The sequence below is a fragment of the Triturus cristatus genome, chromosome 5_2 (assembly GCF_964204655.1).
Source record: "Triturus cristatus chromosome 5_2, aTriCri1.1, whole genome shotgun sequence".
In the NCBI taxonomy this organism is placed as follows: domain Eukaryota; kingdom Metazoa; phylum Chordata; class Amphibia; order Caudata; family Salamandridae; genus Triturus; species Triturus cristatus.
In genome coordinates this window covers 972,776,888-972,802,422 of record NC_140588.1, presented here as the reverse complement: position 1 = coordinate 972,802,422, position 25,535 = coordinate 972,776,888, and the positions used below count along the sequence as shown (strand labels likewise).

Below are 25,535 nucleotides of genomic sequence, written 5' to 3'. Positions count from 1 at the left end.
ATCAGAGGACAAAATAAGGGCAACATGAACAAGCAAAGGGGCATATTGACTGAAGAGGTGGCATAGTGTTGCATTGGCCTCCTTGCCTCAACACCACGCTCCTACAAATTGGCTGCATCTCATTGATTACAATATGATGCAGCGCCCGTGAACCAGACTGCTCTGGGACTACCGTTGTGCAGGAGTACCTGTGTTGTGTGGAATAATGTGTATGTGCAGTAAGGTACCCCTCCATGCACATGTACAATTCTCAACTCAACTCAGACACTCCTGCCCAATGGTGCATGTGTGCCGTCATCGGGGGTGGCCTGCTAACTTTAGTCCCAGACATCATACCCACAGCATTCAACCAATGCTGTGCAGAGCACAATGCCCACAGTGCATCCTGTGTAAATCTGTCCTAGCAAAATAATCACATATGGATAAAAAAAAAATCAGACCAATAGAAAACTAATTTCCCAACTGAACTTTGTTATCCTAAACATCAATTAGTTTGTTTAAAACACATTTCAAATGAGGTCTGTTTGTAGCCTGTCCCTTGAAGATACTGTAATCACATTTGTAGACATTCTAATTGATTGTGAGGGGGATGCTTCTGTCGTAATCCACTACCAATCCAATAGGATATGTCCACACAGCAAAAATGAATGGGATCACAAAGCATCAACTATTGGCAATTTATTTGATAAAAAACACTCTTAAAATACTTAACTAATTATACTTACTAATCCTAAACTACACTAACCTAACTTATACTAATATAAAACTACACTAAACTAACTAGTTTACCACCCCCCCTAACGGCACATCCGGGACGGCACAAAGACACCTTAACCTATACATTAACTAACTAAACATACATACTAAACAATTATATAAGTTTTTGAATTTTTGTTTATTTCATTTATTAACAACTCTAAAAACACATCAACCCCTCACCCAAAGGAAAAGGAAACTCAAACAGAAGCACTAAAAAGAGAATATCCAAAATTTAAAAAGCTAACCACACCTAACACTATATTATTCTCACACTAGATCTACACTTAACACTTAACTAACTATGAAATATATTGACAGGATGGTAAATAGGAGAGGGAAACATTAGACTGGACAGAGTGGGAAAATGAACAACCATTGTCCATTAATAGGGGAGACCCAGGGCCCCCTTGATGTCCATGAAGTGGCCCTTGATGTCATCATTGTCCCGTTCAAGTCAGGCCACATGAATGTTTAAATTGAACATAAGCCTCCTCTTCCTCTTTGTGAGGACATACCTTTCACTGTGTCCTGCAGCTCTGGAGGATGTCCCCGGTTGTGCACTCTGTGAGAGAGGTAGACTTAGGGTGAAAGATGTGGATCGAGCGGGTCCTGATAGACCGGGGACAGCTGACCTTTTACTTTGTGTTGGCCGAGGGAGTCCTGATGGTCCTGGGATTTGCTGGGGCTGGTTCTGGTTTGTTGTTGATGCAGGCAGGGAGGTGTGTTTTTCCCAGCTTTCTTTGTACTGTCTGTGATGGACTTCCACCTGCTTGCAGCCCTTTCCTCCCAGTACCTCTTAGTCATTGCATTGTACCCCAAACCTGATGTGCTGGTAACGTTCCTTCCACTGGAGGAACTGACGCTGTTCCTCCGGGGACATGATATCTGAAAAAATAAAATGATACGTCATGTTTCCTGAGTCCAAGAACATTATGTCATAATGCATATTTGCCACACCTATAAATAATGAGAAATAGGTTATGTGAACATCATCAAGAATAACATGCAACTGGACACATAACCTGAGAAATAATGAACACATCAAAGCAGGAATCAGAATAAGATGTTCATGACAACATGGTTATTCCTGTGCTATGACAAGGCAGGTACCCAGTGCAGTAACAACAGTTGTTGGATTTCTGTTTGCAATTTGGCAGTGCAAAAGAAAAACAATCGAGGCCAACAGTGGAAGTACAGGAAGTATGAAGTATAAAAGGCCCATAGCAGACCCTGCCATTCCAACTGCACGAAGACAGTAGGCTGCACAGTCTGCAATCAAGTCAGATGACTAATCACAACAGTGTTTGTCATGTAGTACATTTGAGGAAATGGAAAATGTTTGTATTAGTGAGCCATTGGAGGTGTCACCACAGCTACACAACCAGATTACATCATGTACACATGTACTAGCCAATTAGTGGTACAATGCCTACATTTTGACATGCATTCAAGGAAAGAGGGCATATGTGGCTTGACGCTTTGTGTACAAGTATCAACCAGCTCTGCACATTTCTGTGCAATGACCCAATGGGACAGCAAAGCTGCTGCATGTGAACCACAGATTTTTCTTCCGTGTTTTTAAAACAGTGGCAGTGTGAACACATTTATGGTAGTGCAAATGAAAGCACCCTCGCCCAAAAGTGTTATGTTGTCTGATTTGAGCACATGTTAGTCAATGTTATGCAAGGATCACCATCATGCACCTGATTCATCAGTGAACTATTGTGTATTTCATGTGTGACACATTCAGATGACCAACTAGTATCATTTGAATTTGCAGAACTGTTGAGCATGTCAACGTAAAGAGCATATAATAGACAATATTTACCCACAGTCTGAAAATCAAAAACTCCTTGATTTTGAAGGTGCCCCTGTGTGAATGGTTCTGTGTGATGATGAGTGTGTTTAGCAGGTAATGATGTCAAACACTCATCAACTAATTGCAGTGTGAAAGGATGTCTGATGCATGATTTGAGATTGTCCTACGCTGATTTTCTAATGCATGCTTCGGCACGGAGCCTGCAATAGTCTGTTCAAAACAATGTTGTGATTACAACATTTTCTAGGTCTACAGAGGCTTGCTTATCCCTTTCGGTGCTCATGATGAGCTGGACTCGTCATGGCACACAGTAGGCGTGTGCTCATGATGAGTCCAGCTCGTCATGACACCCACCCACGGGGGAAGCGCTGGCGCTCCCCCTGTGGGCGGTCGATCTGGGTTTCGTTACTGGGGAAGGCAGGGGAAGACCTTCCCCTGCCTCCCCCCACCCGCCCTTTTTTCTCCTTTTTATTCTAGTGTAAAGCTTTTGATTCCTGTTTGCGATTTCGACAGCGGTGTTCTGCAGTTTTGTGCAGTTGCATTTTTTTGGTAAGAAAAACTTCTTTGTTGTATTTTCTCCAAATGACTATTTTTGTCATGTAGGAATGAATTTTTTTGTAAGTGGTTTCATAATGGCAGCCTATTTAGTTAGTGTTTTGTGCATGGAATTCTTTGTGATGTGTTTTGCATTGTCTTACGTGTAATTTTCCTTTCTCTTTCTTTTTTAGTGGAATATTGTTGATCCATACTGTGTCCGTGCAGAGTAGGTGGTGGTGAATTTAGCTGCTTCTGGCAAGTGAGTGGTATCGTTTTGGAGTATATAGGTATTACTGATAAAGGTGCATTTTGTTCATTATATATTTTACAAAGTGTTTGTTGTTGTTGACTTGTTTGACAAGTTACTCTTATTAGTAAGCAGTATGGCTAGCCGTAGAATGACTGCTCAGCAGGTGGCTGGTATGCTTCTTGAATCTTCCTCTGAGCAGGATGATGAGACTGACAGTGCGTCTGAGTGTGAGGAGGGAGGGGAAGATTCAGGCAGTGAGTTTTCTCTCCACATGGAATCATCGGGTGATGAAGGTACTGTCAGTGCAGATGAAGCTACTCTCAGTGCGGATGAAGTGCCTGTTTTAGAGGAGGATACTGCTGTGCCAATGGTGCAAGAGGCATCTGGATTGCAGCCTGAGGCTGCTAGGCTTCCTACTGGAAGTGCTGGACTCTGGGTTGATCCAAACATGGTGCAGCCGGTGTTGCCTGCCTTTAGTGGTGATGCAGGGTGTAGAGTGGATTGTGAACATTTTTTGCCTATACAGTTTTTTCAGTTGTTTATGGGTGATGTATTTTTTTGGGGTGAGTTTGTTGAGCAGAATAATTTGTATGCTGAACAGTTTTTGAGGGACAACAGTGACAAACTTAGGCCCCACTCTAGAGCTACCCGATGGACACAAATTTGGAAGAGATGAAGAAGTTTTTGGGTTTGACTCTATTGATGGGTTTGATAAGGAAGCCGTCCATGGCTTCATATTGGTCTACCAGTCCCTTGATGGCAACGGCCATATTTCCTGCAGTTACGACTCGTGATCGGTATTTACTTTTGCTACGGATGCTGCATTTTGTTGATAATTCTTTGGCATTGCCACAAGATCACCCTGAATGTGACCGTCTTTTTAAGATTCGGCCTGTTCTTGATCACTTTGTAGATCGATTTTCAGATATCTATACTCCAGGGAAAGAAATATCTATTGATGAGTCTTTGGTCTTGTTCAAGGGCCGTTTGGTTTATAAGCAGTACATCCCTAGCAAGAGGGCACGCTATGGAATTAAGCTGTATATGTTGTCTGAGAGTAGGACAGGATATGTTTTTAATATCCGTGTGTACACTGGTAGGGATTCCACTATTGACCTCCCTGGATGTCCGTCCACTTTTGGAGTTTCAGAGAAAATTGTGTGGGATCTTGCTAGAGGACTGTTTAACAGAGGCCACCATTTGTACCTTGATAACTTCCACACTGCTGTGCAATTGTTTAAGGAATTGTTCAAAGTGGACACTTTTGCTTGTGGCCCAATCCGCTCTAACCGTAAAGGTTATCCAAAAGAGCTTGTTTGCAGAAAACTTCAGAGGGGATAGTGCAGTTCCTTGCATAGTGATGAACTACTAGCTGTGAAATTTGTGGACAGGAGGGATGTGTACATGCTGACTACCATCCATGATGAGAGTACTTCACCTGTGGCTGTTTGGGGTCAGATTTCTGAAGTGCGCAAACCTGTGTTCATTTTAGACTACAATAAGCACATGGGTGGTGTTGATAGAGTAGATCAGAGGTTGGAACCTTACACTGCTATTCATAAGGCTTACGTTTGGTATAAGAAGTTGGCCATCCATCTCTTTAATTTAGCAACTTTCAATGCTTTTGTTGTGTTCAAGGAGTGTTCTCCTGCATCAAAGTTGACTTTTGTTCAGTTTCAGCAATCTATGATAGTCAGCCTTGTTGTTGTGGAACAGGCAAGTGTTCCTAGAGTTGGAGTGGTGGAGGATGTGGCTCGATTGAAAGATTGCCACTTTCCTGATTCCTCCCACATCCTCAAAAGACTTTCCCACTAGGAGATGTAGAGTCTGTTGGCGAAGAGTCCTTCTAACACTGGGCTGTGTGTCCCTGCTTGTTTTAGAGCGAACCACACGCAAAATAATTTTTGTGAGCATCCCTGAGTGGTAAAGTGAACTCCCTGGTCTGTATTCTTTAAAAACTTTGATTCTGTTTCAAGGTTGGCATTAGTGCAATGTATTTAGTTTCAGATTTTTTGTTAGTAGATTTGTATCTATTTGCAATTTGTTTTTGTTTTTATTTTTGTCTAAAGAAAAATCCTAAATGTGATGGCGGTGTGTGTAGGCTGGCGCTTGGCTGGCGGTGTGCGTGGACTGGCGCTTGGCTGGCGGTGTGCGTGGACTGGCGCTTGGCTGGCGGTGTGCGTGGACTGGTGCTTGGCTGGCGGTGTTAATGGATTGGTGATTGGCTGGCGGTGTGCCTGGACTGGCGCTTGACTGGTGGTGTGTGTGGACTGGCACTTGGCTGGTGGTGTGCGTGGACTGGCGCTTGGCTGGCGGTGTGCGTGGATTGGCGCTTGGCTGGCAGTGTGCGTGGATTGGCGCTTGGCTGGCAGTGTGCGTGGATCGGCGCTTGGCTGGCAGTGTGCGTGGACTGGTGTTTGGCTAGCGGTGTGCGTGGACTGGTGTTTGGTTAGCAGTGTGCATGGACTGGCACTCAGCTGGCGGTGTGTGAGTAGTGACTTTCTGCTGGTCACTACACACTGCTAGCGGAGTGCCACTCCATGCAATCCATCAGCTTGTGTGGTTGCTGTGTCAGGAATGTGGGCATGTGAAAGTGATGGGCCCTTGAATGGCGCTGTCTGCTGGTGTGAGTGTTGTAATGTGATGGGACCGCGGCTGGCAGTATGAATGGTTTTGTATGTGTCACACGTATGAAAGGTGTATGAATGGCCTGTGAAGAGGTTGGTGCCTTGCCGCGGCTTTACAGCTCACGAGCTGTGAGTCAATGGTTCAGTTTCTCGCCCTTTCAGTTATTAACAGTGAATTTCATTTTTGTGAAATCACTTGCTAATACAAATGTATATACTGAACCATCACTCACCCTCGTGCCAAATCCAACCAGTATGTGTGTGTGCTTGAGGATTAGATGGCTGTGCACTAATATTTGTCTTTCTGAAGCAGGGTGTACCGTGTCCCTTTTTGTGAATGTTGTAATGTGTTGTATTTGTGCCTGGTGGTGTGAATGGTCTGGGGGGGGTCACCTGGGTTTTCGGCCCCGTGCTCGGCGGCTATCTTGGGAAACCTACCAAACCTACACATTTCTGAAAACTAGACACTTGGGGGCTTACAGGGAGGTATGGCTTGCGTGGATCCCCCAATGTTTCCTTACCCAGAATCCACTGTAAACCTCAATTTTAGCTTAAAAAATCACTTTTTTCCCGGTAAAAATGGTGCCTCACTTGTGTGGGAGGCCCAAGTACCAGCGACTACGTTTTGGGCCCTTGCCTGTCGCGGGTACTTGGGCCTCCCACACAAGTGAGGCACCATTTTTACCGGGAGACCTGGGGGAACGCTGGTTGGTGGGAAATTTGTGTGAGCCCGGTGATGCCCCAACTTTCCCACACAAAAATGTGTGAAAAAAGTGATTTTTTCAGCTAAAATTGAGGTTTACAAGGGATTCTGGGTAAGGAAACGTTGGGGGATCCACCAAGCCATACCTCCCTGGAAGCCCCGGAGTATCTAGTTTTCAGAAATGTGTGGGCTTGGTAGGTTTCCCTAGATGGCAGCTGAGCACGGGGCCAAAAACCCAGGTGACCCCCCTTGCAAAACCAGGTGGTTTTGAGATAGGCAATTTTGATGTCGCCTCACTACGTTTGGGCCTTTGCCTGTCGCGGGTACTTGGGCCTCCCACACAAGTGAGGCACCATTTTTACCGGGAGACCTGGGGGAACGCTGGGTGGTGGGAAATTTGTGTGAGCCCGGTGATGCCACAACTTTCCCACACAAAAATGTGTGAAAAAAGTGATTTTTTTCAGCTCAAATTTAGGTTTGTAGGGGATTCTGGGTAAGGAAACATTGGGGGATCCACGAAAGCCATACCTCCCTGGAAGCCCCCGGGTGTCTAGTTTTCAGAAATGTGTGAGATTGGTAAGTTTCCCTAGATAGCCGCAAAGCACGGGCCGAAAACCTAGGTGACCCAAAAAAGGGTCATTTTTCACTGCAAAATTGAGGTGTGACCACGTTGCGTTTTGTGCCGTTTCCTGTCGCGGGCACTAGGCCGACCCACACAAGTGAGGTACCATTTTTCTCGTAAGACTTTGGGGAACGCGGGGTGGGTGGAAATTTGTGGATCCACGCAGATTGCAGAACTTTCCACCACAGAAATGTGGGCAAAATGCGTTTTTTTTGACAATTGTTTAGGTTTGCAAGGGATTCCGGGTAACAGACCCTGGTGGGAGGCAGTCAAGTCACACCATCCTGGATTCCCCTGGGTGTCTAGTTTTCAAAAATGTATAGGTTTGCTAGGTTTCCCTAGGTGCCGGCAGAGCTAGGGTTCACAAACTGCAGCTAGGCACTTAGCCAAAAAAAGGGTCATTTTTCACTGCGAAATTGAGGTGTGACCACATTGTGTTTTGCGCCGTTTCCTGTCGCGAACACTAGGCCGACCCACACAAGTGAGGTACCATTTTTCTCGCAACACATTGAGGAATGCGAGGTGGGTGGAAATTTGTGGCTCCACGCAGATTCCAGAACTTTCTACCACAGAAATGTGGGGAAAATGTGTTTTTGTTGACTATTTTTTAGGTTTGCAAGGGATTCTGGGTAACAGAACCTGGTGGGAGGCAATCAAGTCACCACATCCTGGATTCCCCTGGGTGTCTAGTTTTCAAAAAGATATAGGTTTGGTAGGTTTCCCTAGGTGCCGGCTGAGCTAGGGTTCAAAAACTAAAGCTAAGCACTATGCCAAAAAAGGGTAATTTTTCACTACGAAATTGAGGTGTGTCCATGTTGTGTTTTGCGCCGTTTCCTGTCGCGGGCACTAGGCCGACCCACACAAGTGAGGTACCATTTTTCTTGGAAGACTTTGGGGAACGCTGGGTGGGTGGAAATTTGTGGATCCACGCAAATTCCAGAACTTCCCACCACAGAAATGTTGGGAAAATGTGTTTTTTGGACAATTTTTTAGGTTTGCAAGGGATTCTGGGTAACAGAACCTGGTGGGAGGCAGTCAAGTCACCACATCCTGGATTCCCCTGGGTATCTAGTTTTCAAAAATGTATAGGTTTGGCAGGTTTCCCTAGGTGCCGGCAGAGCTAGGGTTAAAAAACTACAGCTAAGCACTTTGCCAAAAAAGGGTCATTTTTCACTACGAAATTGAGGTGTGTCCACGTTGGGTTTTGAGCCATTTCCTGTCGTGGGCACTATGCCTAACCACACAAGTGAGGTACCATTTTTATCGGGAGACTTAGGGTAATTCAGATTTGTAAAGCAACTGTTATTACCTATTGATTTTTGATGCATTTCTGCCTTCCAAATGAAAGACATTGTGTAAAAAAGAAGTCATTTTGAAAAATTACCTATAATTCTCATGCTAGTATGAGTATTCCCAATTTCGAAAATGTACAAATATGTACTGTTTCTAAACTCTATAATTTGTTCCCATTTCAGAAATACATAGGTGTCTTTCATACCGATTTTTCCATGTATACATTTTCCCACAATAATTATTACCCTGAACATTATAAAAAACCATTGCAAATTGCTGCTCAGTTTTTGACTCTGGGTTCGTCAGGTTCTTGGTGAACCTACAAGTCCTATATATCCCCACAACCAGGAAGGTCCTGCGGATGTAACGGTATGTTGCTTTCAAAGAGCTTTTATAATTAGAAGAAGCTACAGGTGAAAACGTTGACACAAAAGGATGTTTTTTTCAACTAATTTTCAATTTTTCCTATATTTAACTGTTAGTTTCTATAAAGAAACCTTGATTGATCTACACAAATGACCCCTTGCTGTTTTCAGAATGTTATCTACTTTTCTAAAATGTATAGCTTTCCAGGATCCATTATTGCTTTCACACCCATTTCTACCATTAACTGGAAGGAGGTTGATAGCACAAAAAATAGCAAAAATAGGCTATGTCCCAGAAAAATGTCAAAACTGTGTAAAAAATGTTGGTTTTCTGACAAAAGTCTGTCATTCCCTAAAAGCTGGGAAAATGGTGATTTCAGCCCCACAAACCCTTTTTTGATACCATTTGCAGAGAAAAACCCAGTCGCTTTCATTTGAAGCCCGTTTTTTCCATTTTTCCCCATAAAACCCAAAATGTTGCTGTATTTTGGCTAATTTCTGGGACCCCTCCAGGGGAATCCACAAACCCTGGGTACCTTTACAATCCCCATGATGTTGGAAAAAAAGGACGCAAATTTGGCGTGGATACTTTATATGGTCAAAATGTTACAGGGGCTTAAGCGCGCACTACCCCAAATAGCCCAAAAAAGGCTTAGCACAGGGGGGGGGGGGAAAGGCCTAGCAGCGAAGGGGTTATTTGCATCCGCATGGAAATGATTCACAGGATTCCTCATCAAATACACAAGTATTTGATGTGACAGATTTATGTACCAACAATATATGTCACATTGTAAGAGTGTTCCTGATAAACTTATTGAAGTTTAATCATGTCATTCAGCCCTCTGTAACACGTAATCATTGTGTCATTGTGGTAATGTAACATGCTCACTGAACAACTAACTGTCAATGTCAACTGGAACTGCTATTAGAGAGGACAATTACCAACATGCACATCAGTGCTGTGTGTCAATGTTTACCAGGTATGTTCATACACAGCTACATCATTACTAAAATGTATTTTCTCAATTGTGTGCACTCTGGGATGTACCTACAATGGCTGGAGTGATTTACAAAGTTTGTATTGATGGGCTCTTAATTCATTTGCTCTCTATCTAACATATTCATCAGTAAAAATGTCCATGCAAAGGGAGATTATTAAACATGTCGTAGCAGTGGACATGCAACATGTCCACAAGCTGCCCTGTACACATGACACCACGTGAAGGAGCCAGGATCATTGTGAGTTTTTGATCAGATCATGCCCAATACATGACAAATGTGTCTGAACATTGTAACTAAATTAAATATTAAATTGAATGTGTCATGAGTACACACAGACACAGCTTATGTGAAAACACTGGGGGATATGTACAAGGATGGGGTGGAGAGAGGCTTTAGCCTACATGGCTTTACACTTCTCTCTGCCACTTCTGAGATGCAAGGCTGAACCATATTGCAAGGGTGTATGCGTGCAGGGGAGGATTGTTCATGGACATGAACAACCCGCAGCCTTTTGCTTTTTCCATGTGTGCTATTATTGATGTTCTGTCCACTGCTATATGTGATAGCTGAGTGGCACAATTTTTTTATTACCTTTCACTTGACAGATATATGTACTTGTGACGTAATAAAACAAGCATACAGGACCTTTGTGTAGTGATATGTTCTTTGAAAAAGTGGCAATCTTTTTTTACTGAAAGAAATGTATATGTGAAATGATATTTGTTTCCTGTGATTATGTAAAAAATATTAACTTGCCTATACTTGACAGACTACACATCATCATGTTGTCATTGTCCGGGTCCTGTGTATTGCCTCCATGTTGTGACTGTCAGGATGTATGGGTCAATAAAAAGGCACATGATAGTTTCTTTACAGGCCTGTTGACAAAACGTCTCTTGTGCACATATTGTGGAGGGTGCACCATTAGTACATGTGCCAGATTAGGCATCCACCTTGACTTGGGATGAAAACTATGTTGGAACATCATCTGGGGACCTCATTGGTAGTCATTGTGCTGAGGGTAACTGAGAGTGAAAATCCTAGTCTGCTACATGTTGGACTCATTGTGGGCTCTTAAATCCACCTTGCCACATAGGTGGGTCAGTGTCTTGGTGACAGTGGCACTGCTACCTGTTGGACTTGACTTTCTGGGACATTTGAAGACAACATACATATGCATTGATGTCCTTGTGCATGAGTTGACTTATACTCTGCATGTATGCATGTTGTGGTACGACACATCAATTTACCCTTGTGTGTGTCTGTTCCCAATCAACACACATTATGATTTCTTATTTTGTGCATCAGATTGCTACACATCACCAGCAGAGACATGTAGATGACGACATGTGTTGAGAATGTGATTGGATAATTTGTATGCTCTTCCTATGCATGTTCCATTCTGCAACAACACAGACTGATGTTCTAAGCAACTTTTGATTTTATTTGTGGGCAGTTAGTGCTCCCTTCATTCAGCAATACCTGCAGAGCCATGATGCAGGTACACACACTGCATGGCTGACTGTGTTTTTGCATGTCAGCTAATTGTGCACTTTCACAAGTGAGAGCAGGGTGATCTGTCATCTTGTTGTACATATGGTACATGTGTTGATTTAAATATGTATGTGGCACAGCAGAAGCATATGTTCTGCGTCATGTACTGCATTGATTAATGCAACTTTTGTCTGAGGAGTTCTGCTAAATTTATTTTACAAGTATGCCATAGTGGTTTCTGTGATATTTTAATGGCTCCTTCCTTGTCGGGCTGTCTTCCAAATATCTTGAATAATTTGCATTGTGTGGTTGTGTATATAGTTTGGGCATGTTCCAAGGCATGTCATATTACATTGGCTACCTGTGCATTGTCTCATATTTGAGCTACATGCTTGTGTACTTGAGGTGTGTGGTGTGTTCATTTTGTACTTACCAACTAGCAGCCCATTTCCATAAGTGCCATTCTCAAACCGCTGGTTGATGACCGATTGGCGAAATATAATTCATGTACACTGCCAGGGTACTTTGCAGCAACATTAATGAACAGACCCAGGTGGTCCACAATTGCCTGAAAGTTCTTCGAGTGTGTGTGCTTCCTGTTCCTGTATATATGTGCAGTGTCCACAGGAGGCACAAGTAGTACATGGGTTCAGTCAATTGCTCCTCAACACATGCGGAGACCCAGCAATGTCATAGAAGCCTTGTTTGTTGTCAAGTTGTTCCTGTGCAGTGTTGGGGACATGTAGGTGCTGTGGCATCAGGCTGATAATGGCATCCAAGACTTTGGGAAGGAACCTGGAGAAGGAGGACTGTGAGGCTCCACCCACTCTGACAGTGGTTGGTTGAAAGGTACCGGAGGCTAACATGTCCAGCACTGCAAGTAGCTTTGTCTGCATAGGGATGTTTGTGCAGGGTTGTCTTGGTGCCTGCAGCCTTGGTGCTATCTGTGAGAGTATGCGTAAGATGGAGGTCCTTTTCAGCCTGTAGAGTGCTATCAAATCCTCAGGACGGAGGTCTATCAGGGTGATGCGCTGACAATACACCCGCTCTCTTCTTTGGCGCTGCCTCTGTGGTGTTCCTGGTGGTGGTGGCAGTGATAGTGGTGGTTGTGGTCTTCTTGGAGCTCCAAGCTGCAAGAGAAGTACCTCCATGGCATCATTAGGTGAGCAAATGAGGGTCTTGGATTGTCTCCCTTATGTACAGGTGTGTTTGCACCATTTTTTAGACCAGCTTTTTTCTGGTCTTAAAATCCAATCGCTAACTGGCCTTAGCCTGAGTTTTTTTGAAGCATCGCTGGACCAATAAATCATTGTAAATATCGCGAAGTAGGCTTTGATTATCCGGTTGTAAGCAGCGCTAAGAGGCCCGAATGGGTAGCTATGCACTATACAAAAACACCTGAATTGAATTGAATCCATATCAGCCTAATGACTTTAGAGCTTGAGATGATGCAACAAGTCTATTGTTCTTAAACCAAGCACAGAGTAGAGTTGACAAGAGCCTTTATATGTTCCTCATTGGATATTTGTACAAAGTCTGCCAAGACGCACACTAGAAAGAGGTGCAGAATATGGCAGCTAGAATATATATTTTTTTTGCCAATTTATATAGCGCAAACTCGACCTGAAGGTATTGGAGCGCTTTACATGAGCACCGGTTACGTTACACAAGGACACATTCATTTAAAAAATATATTTTTATTAGGCACGGGGAGATTAAGTGATTTGCTCAGAATCACAGGATGTGGACGCAACCTCGAGGCTCAAACCTTGGTTTCCAGCACCAAATTCAGCAGCTCTAGCCGTGAGACCACATCCTCTCCCAATTTACCTTGGCCAGAAAACATCTAATAACGTCAAACCAGGCCTGCAAGAGTGGTGTTGGAAATCAAATCATTCCATTTAAAATTCAATGACTGAGCACCGTGATCCCACCTATGCAGCACCCTAGAGGCCAATCTCAGATGCCTTCCTAGCTTCCCTGCTTTCAAGAAGTCCATAAAGGCAATTTATTTCAAAACAGTCTCTCCCAATATTGTGGTCTTACGCTCGGGCTGCCTTCACCTGCACTCACAGCCATCAGTGGGAATGGTCCCAGCATCGGCACCAAGGGCAAGATGACTTATCTTCCAGCCTCTGAAGCAGTTAACTAAACCCTAAGGATGTCTGAACACTTGAAATAAGTAAGAGGAAGGAAGGAAGGAAAGGAGGACAATTGTTTGTAGACCTAAATCTTTTGCATGTAGAATTAACTACATCATAAATATACCACAGTCATTTTCGCACTAATGTCTACAGCACTCAGATCGTGGCTGACACATTGTTTGGCAGAGAAAGATAAGGATGAACACGGTGAACCAGCGAAGAAGGAAACACCCATCACAGTTAAAAAACAAATAAAAAGTAATAACTCATTTTGTATACAACTCAATTACACGGTTATGGCATTCTGCAGGGCTGCAGAACATTGTTAGGATGAATAGCTGAGTGGGCCTGATTTAACATGTGCATATCACATAGATTTAGGTTGAAAGTGCCTAGATTGTTGAGCTTTATGTTGCGACTTTTGTGTTTTCATAAAGTTTTCCCTTCTTTGTATTCTTACAATTTCACTCCAATTAGGGATTCACGTGGTCGGCTCTGTTGGATGTTTGCTGTTTCTATCTTTAAAACGCTAAAATAGACACATCACAGCCATGGGCGTCCGCAGAAATTTTTCCAGGGGGGGGCGAACCTGGCAAATGAAGGGGCGTGGCTAATGTTAATCAATGGGGGCGGGGCTAAAATGGCAGACAATCAGGATCGGGTAATGTTCAGGCCAACCTGAGAAAAACAAGCATTGGCATAGCCAATAGGTCTCGCCTTTGGGACCTTATGACTGACTCACTGACTGAAGAACTTATATAGCTCACTTTTGCCAAGGCGTCTTGGCGCTGGGTAAGTATGATGCCGGCAGTATAAGTATTTAGTTCTGCAGCAGGTGCCAAAGGCGAGACCAATTGGCTATGCCAATGCTTGTTGTTATATCTGGGCATGTTGAGAGGCTAGGGGACTGGGTCTCGATGTCTGGTTGGGAGCACAGCAATGACCTACTCAATTTGAATGCATAGGTAATACAACCGGAGGGGTATAATGAAAGGTTCGCTACCAGGAATAACAGGAAGGTAGAAAGTTAGGCTGGTTAGAAAGATAAGGAGGGGTAGAGACAGGCATGGTGGTGAGGGGAGAAACAGATGCATGCTAGGAGAGCGCTGTGAGGGAGTGAGGCGAAATGGGAAGAGGCACTGAAAGGTGGGTCGGGTAAAGACCGTAGTAAGGCAAACAGAAGGGTAGCGAGGGGTGAAGGGTAGACAAAGAAGTGAGGTGTAGAAGAAAAAGATTCAGGAGCAGCGACAGGTAAATCAAAGCTGGAGAGGGGAGAATAACACAGTCGTAGAACGTGAGGGGGCCAGGTAGAGAGAGGGAGAGGTGTGTCATAGACATGTAGAGACAGCTGAGGAAGAGGGAATAATAAAGACTGAGGTAGACAGGTGAGGTAGAGGGGTGCGTTGATAAAATGGAAGTGCAGAGATGTGCCACAGATGTTACTGAAGAGGAAAAGAAGTAGAGATATTGAGAAAGATGTAAGGCACTAAAAGAAGTAAGGGGGTGAACAGAGGTAGAACGAGTGGAAGGGGAGAGAACACGTAGAAGATGAATGGCAGGGTAAAATGAGCGATCAGGCAGTGAGTGTGAGGAGTGGGATACAGAGGCATATGTGGCAGTGAGCGTGATGTGCGGGGTACAGAGGGATATGTTGTGGCAGTGTGCACAAGGTGCGGGGTACAGAGGGATATGTTGTGGCAGTGCGCACAAGGTGCGGGGTACAGAGGGATATGTTGTGGCAGTTAGCGCAAGGTGTGGGGTACAGAGGGATATGTTGTGGCAGTTAGCGCGAGGTGTGGGGTACAGAGGGATATAAGGCAGTAAGCGCGGGCAGGGCCGGCTTAAGCGCTCGTGGCGCCCAGTGCGACAATGCTTTTTGGCACCCCCAATGACCACCTCCACTACAGGTTCTTCATAACCATCCTTTCACAGCGCCCCTCAAGCCTCCGTAACCATTCAGTCTCAGGTGCATTTAACTCATTTTATAGCGCCGCTCCTATCCGTGTAAGGTGTCAGAACACTTTACATTACACAGATTACATAGAGACAAACAATCATAAGTGTGTAAACAGTGCATAGGAAATGTTACATAAGAGAGAGGACAAGAAGGTGTAGGAGTCACAGGTCATCCGTACAGGTAGGCAGGATAGTTTAAGAGGGCTTGGCCAGGAGAATCAGAAACCTAGAATTTAAAACCTAGCACCATGGATGGGGGGTTCCCTTTATTAATAAGAATTGATTTCTACCCAAATTAACCCATTTTGCCACATTAGGATAATGAACAGCTGGGGGGAAATCATAACGCTCTAGCCCATACCCTACAGTTTGCATGCATCTTTCATAACAGTTACTTGCTCACTGTTCCACATTAGGATTTTAACTCATAAAGAGTTATCAACAATATGGTCTCTCTGACAAAAGTGTGACCCACTGACCTATTTACATTACATTATACGCACTTTGTGAGCTGCACGTTCTTTGCAGCAAGCATAGTAACCCTCTGCGCTACCTTAGGATGAGTAGAAACTTCCATTACACAAAACTTCGATCTCTCCCTCTCTAAGAAGTGCATTAATCACTGCAGTCATTTAGACATTTTTATTGGTGGCTGAAAATTTCTAGGAGTCCAGGAAAGAAGCAGGTGCTTTTAAAATCATATTAGCGCCCCCTACACAAAGTCAGCACCCGGGGCGGTGGCACCGGTCGCACCGCCCTAGAGCCGGCCCTGAGCGCGGGGAGTGGGGTACAGGGGGATATGAGGCAGTGGGGAGTGGGGAGTGGGGTGCAGGGGGATAGGAGGCAGTGAAACACAGGGTCAGCATGTCCTGCCAGACATGATAGGGTGCATACTGGCAGATAGATATGTTATTGACACGAGTCTGTGTACGTTTTGGTGGGATCTGAAAATTTGTTCTATGGCGCAACCTCAATTTTTGACTTGGGAGAATAATGCATCGACCCCCCCAGAACTTCATTCAGAAGACCTCTTGCTCTCAAGCTACACTGTGTTAAAAGCAGTGCTTAATTTGAGCCGGTGCTTTCCGGTGCTCAGCACCGGAACTTATTTCACAGGGCCGGGGCTATGATTTCTGAACCTGCAGGTGGTCGTCTCAATATTAATTATTCCATTCCAAAATATAAAGTATAACATACCTTGCCATGGTGACTGGCTGGTATGTGTTCACAGGCAGGCATACACCGGTTCAGGCAGGCATGATTGTGTATCACCACGTTAGTGATGATGTCATCACACCTGTCACGAATTCAAGAAGTCATCGTCAAAAAATGGCTTGCGTTCGATTCCCCGAGTCTGTTTCACCCTGCCATTGCCTGAGCCTCCCATTGGCTAATTGTAGGTGGGGGCTAGCTCATGACGGATTTCAGGCAAGGAAGCTCCGAGAGCTCATTTGGAACTTGGGAGTGAGGTCGCGAGGAAGAATAAACTAAATTAAGTGTGCATTTTCAAATTGCTTCGTGACCAGAGTGGTATAGATGGCAGCCCTACATTGCTGCTATCCGCAATGTGCTCAATACGGCTGTGGCCGAGCACAACTTTTGTGCGCCATGGAGTCACCCGTTTGTGCGCTGCCCCCCAGCATGCTAATTGTTCAGCGCGTGAGTCCAGCAGGCGCCACAGCCATACACACCGGCATTGGCAGCATTACGGTCGGGGACAATGCTTGTGCTGTAGCAGTCAGGGTCACAGCAAGCTCAGCATTGGATGCCGATGCCGTTGTCACCCCTGGACCTACTAATTGCAGGAGGCACAAGCAGTGACCTAACCTGCTGTGCTGGAGCAGCCGCCTGTTCCACAATGCACTGATTAATATGTGCAAAAAAGCATTTTATTTTGGTGTGCATTTCTTTTTTTTTGCACTCGTGTCGTGTCGGTTTAGATAAAGAATTAAAATACATGTCACCTTGCCCTTCTTTAGGAATGACAAAATAGCAGGGACATGTACAGGCTAGAGACAGGGCTGAGAGCACTAGTAAAGATGAGAGAGAGCAAGAGCAAAGAGGGGAAAGAAACAAGGAGAAGAGAGGGATAAAACACAGCAGAGTAGAAGAAAAGGAGGAGAGCAAATCAGATACAGAGAGAAAGAGAAGGCAGACATGGTGCGCAGCAGACCGTGATAGAAGGGAGAAGATAGATTGAAAGGATGTAGAGGACAGGACATGGCAGAGAGAAAAAAAGAGCAGAGAAAGGATAAAACGGAGATACAGCTAATCACTGCTAGAAGAGTGAAAGTAAAGAGCCAAGATCGAGGGGAGAGAAAGCAGAATATGGATAAAAAGGAAGATGAAAACGGGCATGGGTAGAATGCATAAGGAATAGAGGGCAAATCAGAAATACAGGGAAGTAGGTAACACACCAGGTGTGACAAAGACGATAGAAAATGATTAGAGAGGTGAGAGGATAGACTCTTAGAGAAAAGACCTATGGGACAAACATCAGAGCATGGTTAGAAGATAGACTGAGGCAGTGCTAGTGTTGAAGGTGGGGCACACCAGAGATAAACGTGGGCTATGGCCTCCTTGGAAACATTTTCGGCACCGGCACTTCTGCTTTTGCAAATTAAGCACTGGTTAAAAGGAGGTCTTTGTGTCCAGACCTAACCACTCGTGCTTGTGGCGCGCAGCTCAAACTGGCCATTGTCATTCTGTTTGTGATAATCAGCCACAGACAGCATGACAATGGGCGGGAGGGGCTGCGAGGAGGAGTGCGAGGCGCCCGATCAGGGAGTTGAGGCATCTGGCAGGGAACAGCTCTGCTCCCTGCAGGGCCCGTAATTACGGACAAAAGGCGTCCGTAAAAGCATGGATGGCCGCAAGGGGGGCAAGGAGGAGCACCCCAGGGGGGGAGGGGGCAAGCGCCCCTCCTTGCCCCCCCTGCGGACGCCCATGATCACAGCTCCTAGGTCTGCCCAGGTCCAGTGTTAGTAGCTTAATCACCCCTGATATTTGTATTTTCGTGTGTGTAGTGTTGCCTATTTCAGTTTAAAAGTAGGAGTACAAGGGCCATAATGCAAATACGTTAATGGGTCTGGCGGAGCTACTCTCACCTGATATTGGACAATGGACATCTTGAAACCTCCGTTTGAAAATAGAACACGTATGTGGTTAATAAATTGACTCGCAGCGAAGGTGGCCCGCGTGCCTGGCAAACGCGATGCTGCCTTTGGTAAAATATGCACTTTGCATTGGGAACTGAGCCAGTCTGGCCAAATACTAAGGGTGGGACAGAGTTTTCACATTGTCCCATGTTATGTGTAAGTAGCTCTCCCACTCCTTCTTCTTCTTCTTATTCTGGTACTTGAATTGTGTTTTCCTCATCATAAATGCAGCACACGAGTACCAAAATGCAAAGATAAACTGATCTGAGAGCTTTGAGTTACTGAACACCTGGAAGATAAAAGATTAAGCAGGGGAGGGAGGGAGGGCGGAGTAGTTCCACCGATCCAAAGTTATAATTGACTAAAAGAGTGAATATGACACATATGCTTGGTGGAGAGAGGCGAGTGTCTGTGATGTGATGATGCTCACACCTGGAATAAAGATGTCACTCACATCTTGATGGTACGTCCTGGGATTTTAGGCTATCTTCGACATGGTGGTGCCCACCCCTGAAAAAATGCTGGCCCTTATTTTGGAAGTAATTATGGCAGATACAGTGTTTCTATGACATAATGATGCCCATGCCCACCAAAATTGATGCCCATGCCCACCAAAATATTGCCCTCCCGTACTGGTGGAAAATCTAAGTACATCAGGGGCACCCATAGCGCCCACTCCCGGTATTCTTCACTCTACAATACGGATGCCACTGCTTGGCATAAGATTGGTATACAGGCAAGAGAGTTCTCATCTCTAATAAAATATTTCCCCTGGTGTATTGGTGGCAATTTTCAGCATATTGTGACTAGCTATACATTGGTGGTACCCATCCCTGGTGTTGACTGGCCTTCAATAATGGTGGACGATCTATGGCATGGTGATGCTCAGCCTTGAAATAATGCTGTAAATTTACCAACGTAGAGAGGCAAATCACAAGAGATTTTCCAACAATAGACACAGTCAATGTTGTTATCAGTAACATAAGTACGATGCGAGAAGTCTATTCTTTTTATAGTCTTGTACTTCTTTTATTCATTCTTTGTGATAAGACATGGGTAATGCTGCACAGCCAACGTGTTTTGCCCACAATTCGGGGTTCTTCAGGGCTGTAAACATGACAAACAGGACTATCATCATATTTGACAATACACATACACTTGACAAACACACATATAAAAGCTTGTTCACAGTTTCAAATCCACATATAATTAATGCTCATGATACATTTTTTATAAAAAATCTATTACACATAACATGCAGGAATATCAACATATACAAAATTGAAAGGTGAATAGTAACAGACCCACACGATAGAGACCTTCTATATTGTCTCAAATCTACATGAAGAGTGTACTCATAATTGTATTCAGACTTGTAAATCAATTAAGAAATCTATTACACATTTTCGGTTAATACATGCAATGGTATTAGGCTCAGAGAGAAAAGAATTCCATAATTATTTATTTATTTAAGAGTTTTCTATAGCGCCGGCCAAACCTGAGGGTATAGGAGCGCTTTACAACAATGGTCATGTGCAATCAGGTATGAAGTATAACAGTAGTAAACACATTGTTTCGTGATGAGTCCTGTTCAGGGAGGGGGTACAGAGGAGCGAGTCAAGAGGTAGGTGCTGTAAAAGTCAATTTTTATCACAGTGACTGGATGCTCCAATGTGCAAGATTCCGCGTTATGTGTCAGCTATCTTTTCGGAAGAGTTCAGTTGAGGAAGAGGTCTTTGAGCTGGCTTTCAAATTTTTTGAAGGATGGGTTAGTCCTGATATGGACTGGGATGGTGTTCCAAATTTTGGGCGCATTTCCAGAGAAGGAGTGCAATAAGGTTTTTTGTTTACGAGTTTTCGGAGGGATGAGAAGTGGAGTGTTAGTGCTCCTGGGGGTCCTTGTCTGCCCAGCTTTGTTGAGTTTGGAGGCCAGGTAGGCAGGTTTACCCGTGTGAAGAGCTTTGTGTGTGAGACAAGCAGTTCTGAAGCTGACACGCATTTCGATTGGGAGCCATTTTAACTCTTTGAGAGCGGGGGAGATGTGTTCGTATTTCTTTACTCCAGTGACCATTCTGCCTGCTCCATTTAGAGTTGATCTGAGGGGAGCTAGGTGAGAGTTTGCCATTCCTGTGAGGGTAGCGTTCCCGTAATCCAATCTGGACAGAACCAGGGATTGTGTGGCTTGTTTAAGGTCATTGGGAGGGATGAAGGGTTTTATTTTGTTCAGTAGTTTTAGGTTGAAGAAAGTACTCTTTGCGGTGGTCTTGATATGTTTGATCATGTCTAGGTTAGGGTCCAGAGTGATTTCCAGTGATTTTATGGAGTCGGCCGGGATGAGATTGCAGTTGAGAGCATCTATGGTTTTTAGCCATTCTGTGATTTTGGGGGTCTGCTCTTTGTTGGATATGAAAAGGATTTCCGTTTTATCTTGGTTGAGTTTCAGGTGGTTGTGGGATAGCCAGTGTTGGGCTTCTCTGAGAGTGTCATTAAGTCTTTGAATGTCCCCAATGGAGGAAGTTTCTAGGTATATCTGGGTGTCGTCTGCATAGAGGTGGAAGGGGATGTTGGCTTTTTGAGTATGGTGGTGAGGGGCTCCATGTAGATGTTTAACAGTGAGGGTGAGAGAACTGATTCTTGTGGGACGCCTCTGGTTATGGGGCGTAGGTCAGAAGTGAAGTTTTTGATTTTTTTTTTCCTTTGGGAGCGGTTATGCAGAAAGGAGGTAAACCACTGTAGGACCACCTCTTCTGCTCCAACCCTTTCTCGGAGTACATTGATGAGCAATTTGTGGTCTACTGTGTCGAAGGTTGCCGATAGGTCCAGGAGTAGGAGTAGACCGCATCGGTCCTTATCGAGTGATTTGTAGACATCATCTATGACATTCAGGAACGCTGTCTCTGTGCTGCAACCTTTTCTGAAACCCGATTGATGAGGGTCTAGAAGGATGTTGCTGTCCATGTGATGGGTGAGTTGAAGGAGAACACATTTTTCTAGTATTTTGGCTAAGAATGGGAGATTGGAGACGGGCCTGAAGTTATTGAGATCGTTTGGGTCAGAGCCCGTTTTTTTCAGTAATGGTGTGACTTGTCCGATTTTGAGACAGTTTGGCATGGTTCTGGTTTTGAGGAAGCTGTTTATAATCTTTGTCCAGAGCGGGGCTAGCGTGAGTTTGAGCTTTTTGGCCAGGTGGGCAGGGATAGGGTCCTCAATGTGTGATAAGGGATTAGATCTGGTAATCAAATCAATGATTTTGATTTCGGAGATGGGTTTGAACCATTTCCACTTGCTGGGGGAGTGCCTGGGTGGGTTGTTGTCTTTTTTGCAGGGGGGTGGGTTTTCATTGGGTGGGCGGAGGTGGTCATTCAGGGAGAGCTCAATCTTGGTGATTTTATCGTTAAAGAAGTTCGCACAGTTCTCACATAGTTTTGGAAGCCTACACTGCGGTTGCGGGGGGCTTGGATGTTTGTTGTGTGATGAGATTAAAGAGTTCTTTGGGACGATTTTTTGCTTTGTTTAGTGCACCAGAGAAGAAGGAGGTTTTTTCAGTTTTTAGGTGTTTTTTATATTTCTTGCGTTCCATTTTGAGTTGATCCAGGTTGCTTGTGGACGGGTTATTGCTCCAGAGCCTTTCTGCAGCTCTTAGTTGTCTTCTTTCAGAGTTTAGGTCTGTGTTGAACCACGATCTCACTGGAATGCTCCTGACATTTTTTTGTTTCAGGGGAGCTATTTGGTCAAGTATGGAAGTCATTGTTGCATTGTAGTGTGAAGTAAGTTCTGATGTGGAAAGGTCACATGCGGTGGAGGGAAGGCGTGCACTTACCATTTCTTCTAGGTCGGATAGGGGGATCTGTCTTTAGGTTTCTCGCCCAATTAGGGGATTCTTTTGTGTGAGGAAGGCATTGGGTCTTTTGATGTGTAATAGAATGATGTGGTGGTCTGACCAGTCGAGAAGGAGAATGTGGTCAATAGTGATTGTGTCTTCGTGTGCTATGATGGCATCCAGGATTGAGCCTCTGTTATGGGTTTGCTCTGTGCAGTGTTGAAAAAGATTGTTATTGCGAAGAAGTTAATTCTTGGATTGGATCAGAGAGTTATTTTCATCATTCCAATGTATGTTGAGGTCGCCTAGTATTATGTTGTTCGAGTCCAAGAGTGAGCAGTGTGTTATCAGGTCAGAAAGGTGTTACTCAAATGAAGGGGTGTTGCCTGGCGGATGGTAGAGGAGATTGCAGTATAGCGTTTTGTTGTCAGTCGTCTTAATGGTGGAGGTTAGGTATTCAAATGAGTTATTTGAAGGAGTCCGTTTCCGCTACGGAGATGTTGCTCTTGTAGATGATTGCAATACCCCCGCCTCGATGGTTCTTTCTTATTGATGATTGAGAACCCCGGGGGCACAAGCATGTCTATTATAGGTGGTGAGGATTTATTCAACCAGGTTTCTGTGATGAACGTGATGTCTATGTCATGGGTGAGAATGGTTTCTGCTAGTTCTGTTGCGTGTTTGGTAGCAGATCTGCAGTTAATGAGCATGCTGTTGGTCGCCCCCTTGTTGTTGTGTTTCTCCTTTAGTGGAGCCATGGGGATATTAGTGAGGGAGGCAGGAGGCCTCAACGTTCTCGGTACAATGCGATCTCTTCCAAATCCTGTGATAACCTGGATCTCGGAGCTGGGGATGACAGCTGGAGTTGCTGCATAGGTTTCGGCGTGATCATTTGCCTCTCTCATGGACATTGCGGTGCTTGTTCTTTGGGTCTCTGAGGCTGGTTTCTGAAGGGGGTTGTGTTCCAGCTGTGCCAATGGGCATTGTGGGGACGTGTGTGTTTATTGTTAGTTTTTGTGGGTGTGGGGGAGAGGGCATTGGGTATGCTCCAGAGGTGTGGTGCGGTTCAATAAGATTTTGTTGATGCCCTGTATTATGGTTTCTAGCTGGTTTTCCATCCAGCAAGTCTCTGAGTTGTATTCATAGAGGAAGGTGTAGGGGAGTTTGGGATCAGGATGTCCTGAGTGGGGCAGTCTATGGAAGGAGAGGGCTTGTCAATGGGAGTCTGGCTCACAGTGTTGATGTTGCCTATGTTGCCCTTGAGGATAGCCGTGGGCATGTGGTGTGAAAGATTATGTCGTGAATTAAGCGGCGGCTTCGTGAGTTTCGGTGAACGGAGAGAGTTAGGGGCTATTGCCTGCGTGTCGTTTTCACTTGTTGTTAGATGGGAACAGTATCGTGTAGAAGGGGGGGGGGGAGGGGAGTATCATGTGGAGGGGGGAGAGGTGGAGCCCTTAAGTAACCACATAGGGATAATTCCTTATATGTTAATACAAAAAGCATCCTCTTAAGCCAACATATGTGCAGACGGTTCCAAGAACAATAAATTCTAAGAGTTTCTTCAACCTTATGATGGTTAATTGTGCTCCTTTCATCATATGATACAAAAATTGTAATCTTCATAATTGGATGCAAAATGGATTAACTCCATAATTCTAGAGAGCGCCGTCCATTCACATTGATTACATAGAAACCAACACCATTGATTAGATCCAATAGGTAAACCCACTGTGGTAGGACTGGTTAGTTCTCACAAATGACAGGTATCTTCTTGTGGTGTGATGTTCCACATTGGTCTGGTCAAATCTAAAAATCGTACATATTCTTTTGTCAAGACACACTGTACTAATTAGTACAAAATTATATCATACGTATTTAAAACGAAATCCTAAAGCCACAATTTGCTCCTAAAAAATACCAGCTAAAGAGTCCCCAAAGTGAAAAAATACTTAATTAAAATATGCCTAAAATTCCATGCTTGTGTTGTGCATTATCCCCTATAAGTAACAAAACGTCACTACCCATACCGTTAGTACATACCATAAACAAGGTGATACAAAAACGTATAGCTTTACTGACCCACATGCCCGGAGTGTAAGGACGCCATGCTTTAAAAGTCTACACGTGCCTCAATACCTTGCACAAACTATGTGCGTGGGCTACAAACCAATGTGCACATGTGAAAATAAACCATATTATCAACGTATTCATACCTTAATTCATCGTACATGTTGTGTGCACTAGTTCGAATCAACTGTCCAACCTTTAAATATACCTTTGTCGAACCTCGCATCTGAGGCTGAAATTGGATGGAATACGGAATTTTAAAGTCAGGCCCCATGGAAACAAACACATTAATTTGTTCAAAGGTACAGCATAGATTTTCATTGTTTCACAAAACTAGCTTGTAGTTACTCACTCTAAAAACCAAAGTGAAGCCCCTCCGATAGCCTTGAGGTATAACATACATTTTCATTGTTTACGTAGATTTTCATTGTTTTACAAAACACGCTTATAGTTACTCATTCTAAAGGCCAAAAGTAAGCCCCTCCGATGACCATAAACAATCTAAAATCCACTCAGAAACTCACCCGTGTACGGCCATGACAAACGTGTGGAGTTAGAGTGTTTCCTGAATCAAAGAAGCCGCCATACTTACTATGGAAGCCTCAAATACAGAATGTGATCTTGGTAAATCGAAAAAAGACTAGACCGAGTCATTAGGCAACGTGACACGCAACTGTGCGTAACGTCAGACACTCCAGTTACCATGACTTCTGGAGTACACCAACGCGCTAACTCCTTTAAAATGACTGAACCGCATCTTTATACAACATAACGCACCCACGTTATGTCAAACTCTCCAGTAACCATGCTTCCTAGAGTGCGACAATCGTGCTAGCATCATCCTTCTCTAATAGAACAGTTTAGATCTCAGTCATTCTGAACAGTTTAAACCGAGTCATTTACCCCATAAAATGCAAAT

The 25,535-nt window shown here is 44.3% G+C and overlaps 1 long non-coding RNA gene across 2 annotated transcripts; it reads right to left on the bottom strand.

Moving 5' to 3' along the window:
- Positions 1-665: 665 nt before the first annotated feature.
- On the bottom strand, positions 666-25,255 carry LOC146829509 (uncharacterized). 2 transcript variants are annotated; one of them, XR_014962266.1, is made up of 3 exons: positions 25,141-25,228; positions 24,763-24,848; positions 666-1,644 (listed from the first exon to the last, which is right to left on the bottom strand). It is a non-coding gene; the product is annotated as an uncharacterized LOC146829509 (long non-coding RNA). The 2 variants fall into 2 exon arrangements; XR_014962267.1 differs by lacking the exon at positions 24,763-24,848 and having other exon boundaries at positions 25,141-25,255.
- Positions 25,256-25,535: the final 280 nt, after the last annotated feature.